The sequence below is a fragment of the Marmota flaviventris genome, chromosome 9 (genome assembly GCF_047511675.1).
Source record: "Marmota flaviventris isolate mMarFla1 chromosome 9, mMarFla1.hap1, whole genome shotgun sequence".
In the NCBI taxonomy this organism is placed as follows: domain Eukaryota; kingdom Metazoa; phylum Chordata; class Mammalia; order Rodentia; family Sciuridae; genus Marmota; species Marmota flaviventris.
Window position 1 is genome coordinate 110,316,083 of NC_092506.1, and position 14,251 is coordinate 110,330,333.

Here is a 14,251-nt window from a genome sequence, read left to right on the forward strand (position 1 = left end):
CAATTTTAAATCGAATTAAAACAAGCTTTTATTTGTGTACACAAAGAGAGCTGATCGGTGGCTGTCTCTCCTAACATTGGCTAGAGATCAGCACCCCAGCTCTCCAGGAACGAGGTTTTATAGCAAAAAATGTTGCAAAAGGGGGTGTCTTGAGAACTTACAGACAACAGGATTTTGACAAACAAAATACAAAGACAGACAATAGGTTAATGATCTACATGGCTTAACATTTCAAGGTAGGGAATAAATTTAGATCGCAACATTAGAATAAATGAGGTGCTGCTGAGGTTTCAGAGAGGGTTGTTACCTGGTCAGGGAAAGCCAGGCATGGGCGAGTTCAAGGCATGGGCAGGAATTCCAAACAAGTTTAGAAATCACAGTAATTTATAGTAATACAGGAATTAACTTTTCATGACTTCGTGATGAGATGGCCCCAATCTTAAGATGGAATTAGGCTGGGTTCATCACACATAACAATAAAAAATAAAGGCATTATGTCCACCTACAACTAAAATGTGTGTGTGTGTGTGTGTGTGTATTTATGGAACTAAATAGCTAAAGCAATTTTGAAAAAGAATAAAGTGGTAGGATGAAGTCTACCCAATTTCAAGACTCATCACTCAGCCGCAGTAGTCAAAACTGATTTATTGCTAGGGGGTAAACATACAGACTGATGGAACAGAACAGATGCCAGAAATAGACCCATAACAACATGCCCAACTGATAAGAGCAAAAACAATTCAGTGAAGGGAAAATACCAGTAGTTGGATATCTGTGGGAAAAGACAAAGCAAGACAAAACCTTCAACCTAAATCTCACCTGGTGCAAAAATTAACTCAATATGGTTCATGACTTAAAAATAAAAATGTAAGACTATAAAACTTTTAGAAATAAAATACCAGAGGAAATCTTTGGGATACAGAGCTAGGCAAAAGTTCTAAATGTATAATTAATAAAAGAAAAATTAATCAACTGAACATAATAAAATATAAAACTTTTGCTTACTGAAAGACGGTATTGAGGAGGCAAAAATGGAAGTTATGAACCTGAAGAAAATATTTGCAAACTATGTATTTGGCAAAAGCCTAATTGTTAGGAATAGAAAGTATTCTCAAAATCACCATTAAAAAATCTGATTTGAAAATGTATTAAACACAAAGAGACAATTCTGAAAACACAAGAAACATTGCTGAAGAAAATGTGTGACCCATGCAGAGATTAGAAGAAATATTTCTCTGTGTTTTATTGGGCCCCAACAGAAAACAGAGCTTATTTTTCCTTTAGAATGGTTGAAGGAGTACAGTGTAAACTCAAAGCTACAGATGAATCTATTTCCTTGACATTTTCAGGTAATGAACCAATAAGTCCAGTGTGCATGAAGGGGCATGCTTAAGGTAGGTAGAGTTGAATTTTGATTAAAACAGGCCTCCAGGTTCATGTTGTAAGTCTTTGATCATTCCTTCCCAGTCCCCTTGTGATCTCTTCTGATACAGCTCTCTTTTTAAATGATAGTATACCCTACCATACGCTTCCCTGAGCAATTACACCTATTATCATACTATATACATTTACCTATGAGATGACTATTCCAAAGTCTCCAAGTTAGATCTTATACATCATCTCTCCCTAGCTCCAGGTGAGTTTGATGTGGCTAAAAAACACCTATAAATCATGTGCCACAGAGAAGAGCACAGAATTGAAATTGGACAATCAATTTTCTTTCCCAGTGATTAGTATGGGCATTAGGGGACAAAAAAAAAGATTTCTCTTATTCTGACAGTTGTCATTCAAGACAATGTAAATGTGGAGCTGCCATCTTCTTAGCCATCTGAGAACTGCCTGAGAGTGAACTTAACCCAGAGAAATGCTAAACTAAGGCACAGAGGTGAAGATGAAGTAAAGAGAGAATATACCTGTTGAAGTCATTTCAACTCCCTACTCTAGTTAGATATGAAACCAGTGCTATTCCTTGAACTGACTGTCTACATAAAATATTTTCTCCATGTTGCTTAAGGTAGTTTGAATTGGGGTTTGTCATAAAATAATCATAATGATGATCATCATAATAATAAATGATAACTTAACCCTCATCATTTCTTCTGCTATACCTTTCTCTTACTTTGTCCTATGGCTAGCTGCTATATGGAAAAAAAAAAAAACTATTTTATAAGCCTCCTGGGGAATCTTCAGGGTATAAACAGAATCAGTCACAGAGTCCTTAAAAAAGCACTGGCCTAACCTAATTAGAAATATGTTACATAAAACTCTGGTAAAATTTTAAGGTACGTCAACATATAAAACAGCATTAGGAATGAAATTTTATACAAAAGTGTTGAGAGCCACAGCCGAAGGGGCCCCAGCAAACTTCCAGCTGCCAGTTGATGATTGGCTCACAGTGGCCCCAGCAAACTTCCAGCTGTAGCTGATGATTGGCTCACAGCGGCCCCAGCAAACTTCTAGCTGCCAGCTGATTGGCTCCTCTGTGGTGATGCTCATTGGGCTGTTTCCCCGCCCTTTCAGACCACGGAGCTGCTCATTGGGGGACTTTTTGGCTCCGCCCACACGACCCAGCCAATCAGCCTCAAGAGCAGGAGGAGTTGGGTGGGAGTTGAGAGGCTTGTGGGAAGCCGGTGGTGGCAGTTGGGCTCTGAGGGAATTCCTGAAGAGCTCCTGTGGTGTGGCGTGTGTTCTAAAAATAAAGTTCGTTTCTGCTTGATAAGTGGCTCCTGAATTGTGCCCAGCCAGACTGCGGCATTTGGTGGCCGGTATGGGGAACGACTGAGGTAAGTGATAAGGTAAACTGCTCGCCCCTGAGGGCAGGGCGAGAGGATGGGTAGCCATTTTAAGATTCTTCTTTTGTTTTGCTTCACTTTTGTTTTAAGTTGCCTGTCCCTGGAGATGAGTGAGATGGAAGAAAAACCGCTCACATCTGAGGAACAGATAGGGAGAAAGGACGGATGGACATTTCAGGAGGATAGAAAGGCTATTATAATGATTTTTTGTTGTTCCAATTTTGTTTCACTTTTGTTTGGCGTTATCTTGTTGGGTTGTATTATAGTTATAGTAGAAATATGGGATCAGAAATTAGTAAAAAACAAACCGAAAGAGTGTTAAGTAAATTGTTAGAGGAAAGAGGAATCTCAGTAAAATCAAGAACAGTCAGAGCATACGTTGATACAATACAAAAATGTAGCCCATGGCTTTTTAAGGAGGAGTTGTTAAATATATCACAATGGAACCATCATGGTGAAGATTTAAAAAGAATAGAAAAGAAAAGCCCAGGGACTCTGCCAGTTGGCACATTGCCATTGTGGACGTTCGTATCTTGTTCGCTTAGTCCAAAGCCTTCAGTTCAGACAATGGTGGAGGAAGGAGAAAACATATTGATTCAAGTAAAAGAGAAGGTCTCTCAAGCTAGTCAGACAGAGGAAAAAATTCAAGTAAAAGAGAAGGTCTCTTGAGCTAGTCAGACAGAGGAAGAAAGTTTAGAGCAGAAAAAGCCATCAGGGGGGAAGTTACAACAGGAGACTGCTACTAACACCTTTCTATCACCAGAGGGTGTAAGTGTCCAACCAACAGCGCCACCTCCATATGCTGGGAGGCCCCCAACCCCCGCAGTTGATAGATGGGATCCTGAGACAGGACCTCAAATATTAATATGCCCTGTATTTGAGCAGGCAGGAGGGCAGCGAATTCACCATGCTTTAGATTTCAAAACAGTGAAGCAGCTAAAAGAGGCTGTAACAACCTATGGTCCTCAAGCACCCTTCACTGTAAGCATGGTCGAATCCATTACCAACTTGAACATGACGCCAGCAGATTGGGCTAGTATGTGTAAAGCTGTGCTAAATGGAGGACAATACCTGTTATGGAAGGTTGCCAATGAGGAATTTTGTAAGGAGACGGCTAGGCGAAATGCAGCAGCTGGTTATACTCAGAGAAATCTAGATATGTTGTTAGGAAAGGGACCTTATGAGGATCATCAGCAACAAATTGCATATGATCCTGGTATATACTCACAAATTGCTGCAGATGTGGTTAGGGCTTGGAAGACTTTACAAGGACATGGAGGTTTACAAGGTCAATTATCTAAGTTAATACAAGGAGCTAATGAACCTTATGCTGAATTTGTAGATAGGCTTATTCAAACAGCTACCAGAGTTTTGGGGAATACTGAACAAGCAATGCCATTAATAAAACAACTGGCTTATGAGCAAGTGAATCGTTGGTGCAGAGAAGTCATTAGACCATGGAAACATGAAGATTTAAACACATATATTAAATTATTAGAGATATTAATGAACAAGGGCAAGTCTTGGCAGCTGCAGTACAACATGTTTTAGATGCCAGGCCAAAAACATGCTACAATTGTGAACAAACAGGACATTTTAAAAGGAATTGCCCCATAGGAGGAGGGTTTAACAAAACTAGGCATCAAAGGAGTAGAATACTGGGTATTTGCCCACGATGCCGTAGACGGAGACATTGGGCTAATGAATGCTGTTCTCAAACCACCATAGAGGGTACTTCATTATCAAAAAACCAACAAGGACCAGGTGTTTATCCACGATATCGTGGAGAAAGGCATCGAGCTCCATTGCCAAAAAATGGACAGGGGGGCCCAATGCTCCGGGGCCCAAGACCACAAATATACGGAGCACTGGAGGAACCCAGTAACCCCATCAGGGTAGTGCCCAGAATACATTGTCCATTAAATCCCTCACTAGACAAACCAGAGGAAGCACAGGATTGGACATCTGCACCTCCGCCAGAACAGTATTAACTCCAGAGATGGGAGTTCAAATCATTCCCACAGGGGTAAAAGGACCTCTTCCCAAAGGAACAGTAGGCTTATTATTGCAACGCAGTTCTTCTACTCTAAAAGGACTTATGATAAGTCCTGGGGTAATTGATCCCGATTATGAAGGTGAAATAAAGATTATAGCCAGTTCTCCAAAGGGTATATCAGTAATTTCACCAGGAGATAGAATAGCACAGTTATTAATAATACCCAGCCTACATGATAAATTTTCCAGTCATACTGTAGAAAGAGGTTCCAGGGGATTAGGCTCCACAGGTGTAGATTGGGCTATACTTTCTTTAAATTTAGATTCTCGCCCCATGCTAAAACTAAATATTCAAGGACATGAACTTAATGGGCTACTGGATACAGGTGCAGACCTTAGCATCATCTCTTGTCAAGAATGGCCAAAACATTGGCCATTACAAGAAGCCACTCAAACGCTTCAAGGCCTAGGAGTGGCGACTAATCCCCATAGAAGTGCAATGGTATTAGATTGGAAGGATCCTGAAGGATGTGAAGGAACTATACAGCCATATGTATTGGATCATCTTCCCGTAAATTTATGGGGACGAGATGTCCTAGATCAATTAGGACTAACATTAACAAATAACATCAATCCAAATGCGCCCACTATTATGGATAGACAAGGTTTTAGGAAAGGAAAATGATTAGGAGAACAAGAACAAGGTATAGCAGCACCAATACAAATAGATCAAGGAACAGACAGACATGGATTGGATTTTCAGGAGGGGTTACTGAGACAATAAAAATTACTTGGAAATCAGAAAGACCAGTATAGGTTCCTCAGTGGCCCCTGACTAAAGAAAAGATACAAGCAGCCCATGACCTGGTCAAACAACAATTAGCAGAAGGACATATACAACCTTCTGTATCTCCCCATAATACTCCCATTTTTGTCATCAAAAAGAAATCTGGTAAATGGAGATTATTGCAAGATTTAAGAGCCATTAATAATGAGATGGTTATTATGGGACCTGCTCAATCAGGGATTCCTCAATTGTCTGCTTTGCCAAAAACCTGGTATGTTTTAGTTATAGATATTAAAGATTGTTTTTTTTTTTCAATTCCAATTCATCCTGAGGATAGTCCAAGTTTTGCATTTACTATCCCTGCACTGAATCATGAAGGTCCTGATCAGAGATATGAATGGAAATTACTCCCTCAAGGGATGGCTAAAAGCCCAACTATGTGTCAAATTTATGTTAACAAAGCAATCCAGCCACTTAGAAATCAAAATCCTGAACTACAAATATTTCACTATATGGATGATGTATTATTAGCACACAAAGATAAAAACACATTGCTAGAATGTTATGCACACTTACAAACTTATTAAAAAATTATAATCTAGAGATAGCAATAGTTTTAGTACAATTAAATTTTCCAATTAATTATTTAGGAGTTCTATTATCTTCAACCATGGTCCATCCACCAAAAATTCAAATACGAGTAGATCAACTCAAATCACTTAACGACTTTCGAAAGTTATTAGGAGACATAAATTGGATAAGGCCTTATCTAGATATACCAACAGGAGAGTTGGGACCTTTATTTGATATCCTAAAAGGTCCATCAGATCCAAATTCACCCCGAATGTTAACGCCTGAAGCAAGAAAGGCATTAAAAATCATTGAAACATATATGGAAAATATGCATTTGGATAGAATTGATATAAGTTTGCCTTTATTATTTATTGTACTACCAACAAAAAATATTCCTACAGGAGTATTTTGGCAAGAAGGTCCATTATTATGGATACATTTATCTTATTCTCATAACACTATTCTTACTAGGTATCCTGAGGCTGTAGGACAATTAATACTCAAAGGAATAAAAGCAGCAAAGGGAGTGTTTGGAATTTCTCCCAATAAAATTATTACTCCATATACTATGGATCAAATTGATGAGTTAGCTAATGAGTTAAATACTTGGGCAATAATCATGTGTAAATCTAATGTTTCATTTGATAACCACTTACCATCTAATCCTTTATTGTCTTTTTGGTCATTGCATCCTGTAATTTTTCCAAAAATGACAAGAAAAACACCTATCATGAATGCTCCAAATATATTCACTGATGGGTCAAATAATGGTACAGCAGCAATAGTTACACCTGATCAAACTTTTACATTTTTAGTACCCAAACAATCAGCACAAAAGGTAGAGCTTAATGCAGTATTACAAGCTTTTGTGATGTTTAAAGATTCTGTATTTAATTTATTTTCCGATAGTCAGTATATAGTTAATGCTATAGTATCCCTTGAAGATGCTGGTAGGATTTCCCCTTCCGCTACTGTTTTCTCTTTGCTTTCCACTATACAAAGTCTAATCTAGGACAGAAAAGATCCATTCTTTATAGGACATATCAGGGCACATACAGGATTGCCTGGAGCCCTTAGTTTGGGCAATGATTTAGCAGATAAAACTACACATGACATACATATTTTCTCTACACTAGAAGAAGCTACAAATTTTCATTAAAAGTTCTATGTCAATGCTAATGCCCAGCCAGACTGTGGCACAAAAGGATTCACCACAAAACTCACCAATGGATCTCTATCAAATTAATTTGCTGAGACAACAAAGAAATAAATTCTTCCCCTGTAGCTACCATAGGATTAGGCCATAGTACCCTTGACTATAAGACATTCCACACCAGTGGGAACCAGAAAAGCTCAGTACTCTTCAACTGAGCAAGGACCCTAAAACTCAAGGTATTAGGCAGTTATATTAAACCAGACACATATGAACCCCACAGGCATTAGCTCACATATCCCAACTTGTCAGGAATTGGGAATTCAGAAAACCCCATCTATTCTCAAGGCTCCAAAATAGCTTGCCTTCAATTTATCAAGATTTATTCATAAAAACATACCATTATCCAAAAGAACTTCCTTTTTAAATGGTCATACATCACACCGTAGAAAGATCCAGTTTGGCTGAAATTCAAATTCAAGAGATCCTGGTCCCCTGAGGCATCAAAAGTTTTCTAGATGAGGTCTGATATCTCTTTCCCTTGCAGCCTAGTTACCTAGTTCAACTTGGAGCAAATATTCCCCCAGTGATAAAATTTTCATTCTTTCTTCCAAAGTGAAAATTACTCCTCACAACTTCCTAAGGCTCTGGAAACTTTTAGTCACACATTAAACCTTCTATGAAGCCCCCTAATTGCTGGTTTTACTTTCCTTTTTCCTGAACTGTGGGCACAGAAATATTCTGGGATTTTCTTTCCTGTCCATGCAATACCTATTCAACTCTTAATTAGCTTGTTCTAAAAAGTTAACAGGTATACCTGAAAAAAATATGGTGTAAAGAAAACCTAATTTGTCATCTATGGTGTCTAGTCTTCTCTTTTATTTGCAACAGATGATTCTCAAATGGGAGTGTTTTTTGTCCCTACAAAAGACATTTAGTGATTTCTGGAAACATTTTTATTTTCCTGATTGGGAGAATGCTGTTATATATAGTGGATAGAGGTCTTGGACATAAGACCTACAATGCATGGGACAGTTCTACTTAAAGAGTTCCCAGGCCAAAAATGTCAATAGTATTGCAGTTGAGAAGGTTTGATTCACAAGATCAACATACTTCACTCTAGATCAATATTATATCTGTCTTTCCTTCTTGGGACATCTCATTGAATATTAATAATTTCAGGACAGGGACTTTGCTACTAAGTGGAAAAAAAAGTAATTAAGTATTCTGATATAAAGATAGATTTTTAGGTCCCTTTCAGCTCCTGGGGGCTAAGCTAAAGTTATAGAAAATGAAATTAATTTTAAACATACTTGATCAGCAATACTCAGTGTTGTAAAGAACAATAAATATGGGCTGGGGATATGGCTCAAGTGGTAGCGCGCTTGCCTGGCATGCATATGGCCCGGGTTCTATCCTCAGCACCACATACAAAGTTGTTGTGCCCGCCAAAAACTGAAAAATAAATATTAAAAAATTTTTTAAAAAGTGGGTCTCATCCCATTGCTGTATTTATAAAAAAGAACAATAAATATAAGACATATGCTACCCTCAAAGAGCTTAATAGTCTTGAGAAGGTACGTGCACTTGAAAAGCAGTGACACTAAATAGAAGTACAGTGTTTAGTATGTAAATAAGAATGACTGGGAATAACATACTTGAGTTGGTCCTTAAACAACTGATTAAAAACTGAATGGATTTTAGAGCTGAAAGTAATTAACAACATTTCATTAAATCTTTATTTTACAGGTAAAGTAACTGAAACACAGAGACTAACTGTTCAAATTAGGATAGCAAATTTCTGAGACAAGAACTGTAGTCTCCTGATGCCTGATCCTTTGCTACTGCCCTCACAACACACTGCCTTTGTGGTTTCTCGGAAAGAAGAAAAAAATAGAGAAGGCTCTATCTGCTTCTCAGTGGAAATGTACATCACCATCATCATCATCATCATCATTATAGCAAACATGTGATGGGTGAGTGAACTGGGGAAGGGTTCATGTTATGAAGCATCAGAAAGTCAGACTTGAAAAGAATGAGCATCTTGTTATAAAAAGGTAAGACTAAACAGATTAATAATATTCTCATTCTAGGTGTTTTAGATCTTTTAGAAATAAAGGAAGTAATACAGGAATTTCAGAGAGGATCAGATTCCAGAAGCTGAAGAGTATTTATGGATAACTTGGTGAAAGAGGTAGATTGTACCTGAGTATTCTTTCAGGAGGCATAGAGAAGGCAGTATGGAATCAGGAGTTAAGTAAGCCACGTGACTTTGAAGACTGAAGAGTAAAGCTCACTGGAGTAGAACTGGAGTCCAAAGAACTGGGAAACAAGGCTGAAAAGGCAGGATGGGTCCAGATTGTGCAGGGCCCAAGGGCGCTGAATTTACTCTTGCAAAGAGAAATCACTGCAGCGGCTTAAACAGATTAATGTCTTGATTAATGTTTTAGGAAGACTCAACTGGTAATAACGATGTAGATGAGAATAAAAATTAAGAATAACAATACTATATAATATCTATGATGTATGGAGTAATTACTTTGTTTATACTGCACTAACATGCATTTTCCCATTTAATGCTTACCATAGCCATTTTAAAGTTGGATTATTGTGTAAAAGAGAAAAACAAACCCCTTTAGCTCACTTACCACTCAACACAACACTTCTGATGCCAGAGGTATGGGGTTTGTTTCCTCATAACTAAGCAACCAAATCTATAGAAGACACTTAGCTGGGTGTCCTCTGATTCAATTCTGACACTCTCTACCTGGAGATAGGGTAATATTACACAGATAAAGAACTCAGTTCCCCAAGATTGCTCCCTACTTTAGATGCCAGTCACAAGTTCCAGTAGTCTGATCCGCCAGTCTTAAATTGGGGTTTCCAAATCCCCCTTCTTTTGTTCAGCTAATTTGCTAACATGGCTCACAGACATAGAAAAACACTTATGCTTACTTGTTTATTACAAATGATAGCAATGAATAGCCAGATGGAAGAGATGCATAGAACAAAGCATATAGTAAAAAGGGCATGGAGCATTCATTCCTTCTCCTGGGTTGCCACCTTCCAGGAACATCCAGATGTTCAGCTATCCAGAATCTCTTCAAACTCAATTCTTGGATTTTTATAGAGGTTTCATTAGGAAGGCAAGATTGATGATACAACAGGCCTTAGTGATCAAACAGAGCAGGGCCTCTCTCCCCTCTCCAGAAGGCAGGGAGTGGGGCTGGAAGTACCAATCCACTAACCATGCCATGGACTTTCTGGCAACCAACTACCATCCTGAGGCCATATAGCAGCTGCCAGCAACTAGTCGTCTCACTATCATTCAAAGACATTCATCATTCCAAATATTCCAGAGGTTTAAGGCCTCTGTGCTAGGAAATGAGATAAAAACTAAGTATATGTGATATGATATGTGTTTATCTAGAGAGACAGAGCATGCTTGTTATAAATCACAAAATCACAATTATCATCTCTGTTCTGTAAATAAGAGAATTAGTCAGAAAAGAACCAACCTAAGTACCTAAGGACAGCTTAAGTACAAAAGACGAATGGATAAAGAAAATGTGGTATATATACACAATGGAATATTACTCAGCCATAAAAAGAATTACTTCATGCCATTTGCTAGAAAATGGATGGATCTGGAGACTATTATGCTAAGCAAAATAAGCCAATCCCAAAAAACCAAACGTCAAATATTCTTTCAAATATGTAAATGCTAACACACAACAAGGGTGGGAGGGAAATAATAGAAGTTCAGTAGATTAGACAAAGGGAAATGAAGGATTGGGGGACAAGAAATAGGAAAGAGAGTAGAATTAATTTAACTTTCCTATGTACATATATAAATATACCACTGTGAGTTGCTACATCATGTACAACCACAAGACTGGGATCCTAATTAGAATAAGATATACTCCATGTTTGTATAAGTATGTCAAATTATACTCTGCTGTCATGCACAACTAAAAAGAACAAATAAAAATATTTTTTAAAAAGGCCAATAACTAGCCCGTATCATACAAGTAGGGAATGAAGGAGCCAAAATTTAAATAAACAATATATAACAATATAACTCTATAAAATAAGCTTGTACTCTTCACTATGTTAAATAATCTATGGAAGTCCAGCACACGAGAACAAATAGAGTTACTGGTGTTAGGTGTCCTATAATTAAACCAAACTCTGAAGAGAGTCAGGTAGCAAAAAAAAAGAGGATTCAAAGCAATCAATCAGAAAGGACCCAGTTCACTTGGGCCAGAATTCTAAGGATGTCCCTTTTGCTTTAACCCTATAAGGAAATGGCAATCCATTTTTGTTCCCTGTTTCTGCTTTCTTCAGCCTTTTTCTGTCTATTTTTAAAAATAAGGAGTTGTCTAATTCTGGAATCACAAAAGTTAATTAGCTCTTTAATTTGTTTTGATTTTGTCTTTTGAAAGTCATATCTCCCCATATCATTAACGTTTTACTTAAAGAGTTCAAAAGCAAAATAATTAGAGGTGAACTAGTAAATAAAGGATAATTTACTAGGGAACAACTGACAAAACTTAAAGCTTATTAAATATATAGAAATGAGAGAGTAAAAACAAAAAACAAAACACAATCATTTCTTAAGTATTAGGAATGTGAGAAAATAATATCATGGATAGAAGTAGCAGAATCACAAATGAGAATCCAAAGGAAAAAAGAGTAATAAATATTTCAGGATGTTGGATTTGAGAAGATGAAAAGATATCCAAATAGAAATTTCAGTACACATCTAAGATTTTAGAAACTCAGGGGAGAGCCAAGAATTGGAAATACAGATTTTGAAATTACCCTACATAAAATGGAGAATGAAAGCAGCAAAACTACTAAAGTCTTCAAGGTTTTAATAAAAGGACTGATCCTTGGGGAAACAGCAAGAGTTCAGAGGCAGAAGAGAAGTGGGTGGAGAGCCAAGGAAGGGTGTTTCAGATGGGAGCATTTCAAGGAGAGAGCAGTGAGCAAGCACAGCTGCCTTTTCTTCATTCTGTATTCCCTCAATGAGAGACCTCATTCTCATCATTACCTTGGCTATCATCTACTCATATGCAAATGAGTCACATGCCCATATTACCTGGCTTTTCACCTTAGTTTTCCCTAAGCTACACACTCAGATTTCCAATTGTCTACCCTTATTTTCACCAAGGCCATCTCAAATTCAACATGCTCAGAATCAAACGCTGCCTCATATAATGTGGTCTTCTTCCAGTCTTCCTTATCTCTGAAAATAGCATCCCGCTGCACAAACCAGAAAACTATGAATAATCCATGACCTGTCTCTTATACCTCAACCCCAACCAATCCTCATTCAAGTCATTCTTAGCTTTCTTAACATCTCTGGCTATTACAATCTTAGCCTAAGATACCACCACCTTCCATCTTGTACATGCAACTACCTCCCATTTGGACTTTACATATAATCTTGCTCTCCTCCATGTAGACAAGATGATCATTTCAAATGCAAACCTGACTATATAACAAACACCCAATTCTGTTTAAAATGCTTGCTTTCTTAGCTCTTGGGGTTAAGATCAAATTCCTTGCCTTGGCCTACTTGACCTGCATGATTTGGTCCCTGCCTACTTCTTAGTCTCATTACTACCATCTGTATTTTGTTTTGTTTTGCCAGTCCTCTTTCAGTTTCTTGACTCTTCTAAGCTTCTACTCACATAGACCTCTGCATATGCTTTTCCCCTCTACCTAGGAAATGCCTTTCACTCCCATCTCTACCCTCTACATCCTTTTGCCTACTTATCTTTCAGTTCTTGGTTTAGTGATACTGTGCCAAATCTCCCTATTATTAGAAGTTCTTGTTGAATTCTTGCCTCTCCTTAGCACTGACTAATCACAGTTGTAATTTTACAATACTTTGTGATTGTTTGATCAATGTCAATTTCTCCTGACAAGAAGCTTCATAAGGGCAGAGGTTATGTCTTTTTTTTTTAATTATCAAATCATCAAGACACACCACTGTACCTAACATATAACATTTTAATATTTGTTGAATCAATTATTACATACTTTATATATATATATATATATATATATATATATATATATATAGAGAGAGAGAGAGAGAGAGAGAGAGAGAGAGAGTTGTAGTTGGACACAATACCTTTATTTATTTTTGTGTGGTGCTGAGGATTGAACCCAGCGCCTCACACATGCTAGGTAAGCACTCTACCACTGAACCACAACCCCAGCCCTACATACTCTTTTAAAAGTAAAAAAAAAAAAAAAAAAAAATAGGACTGACTAATAAGACAATTGAGTTGACTATTAAGAATGCTGATGACCTTTGAATGTACACTTTTAATCTACTGATAAGGTAGAATTCAGAATGAGGGACTTAAGGAGCAATGGCAATAGGGAAGAGAAGATGCACAAGAAGGGTAACAGGAGGCAGCACCAGTTATCAAGGGAAAGTTGTTTATTTTTATTTTGTTATTCTTCACATCATTACTGGTGTTCCCCAGTTCAAGGAAGACTTAAGGAGGAAAGAATTTAAAATGTTAGATATAGGATATAATTAGTGAAACAAGATAACTAACATTGAAGGAGTTTAAAAATGTCAACAAAGTGTGAGGTAAGAAAAGCTGTCATAAAGGAGTGGTCAATTTAAGCACACAACTAGTTGAAATATTTGAAACCATAAAGATGCTGATGGGTTAATAAATCAATTATACCTGATGGGCAAGGCACATAAAAGAGTGCTGTGTTATACATCAAAAGGTAAGGAAATCATGTTAAACTATGCCACTTAGATGTAATCAGCAAAATATAGATATGGGAAACTTCATAGAAGCAACAACTTGGTCCTTTAACAAATTGCAAGGGAGATAAAAGTGAACATAATAAAACATTATGTTCCCCATCCACTGAATCCTGAATTGCAAAAATTGAACTTGAGAACGTGAACTG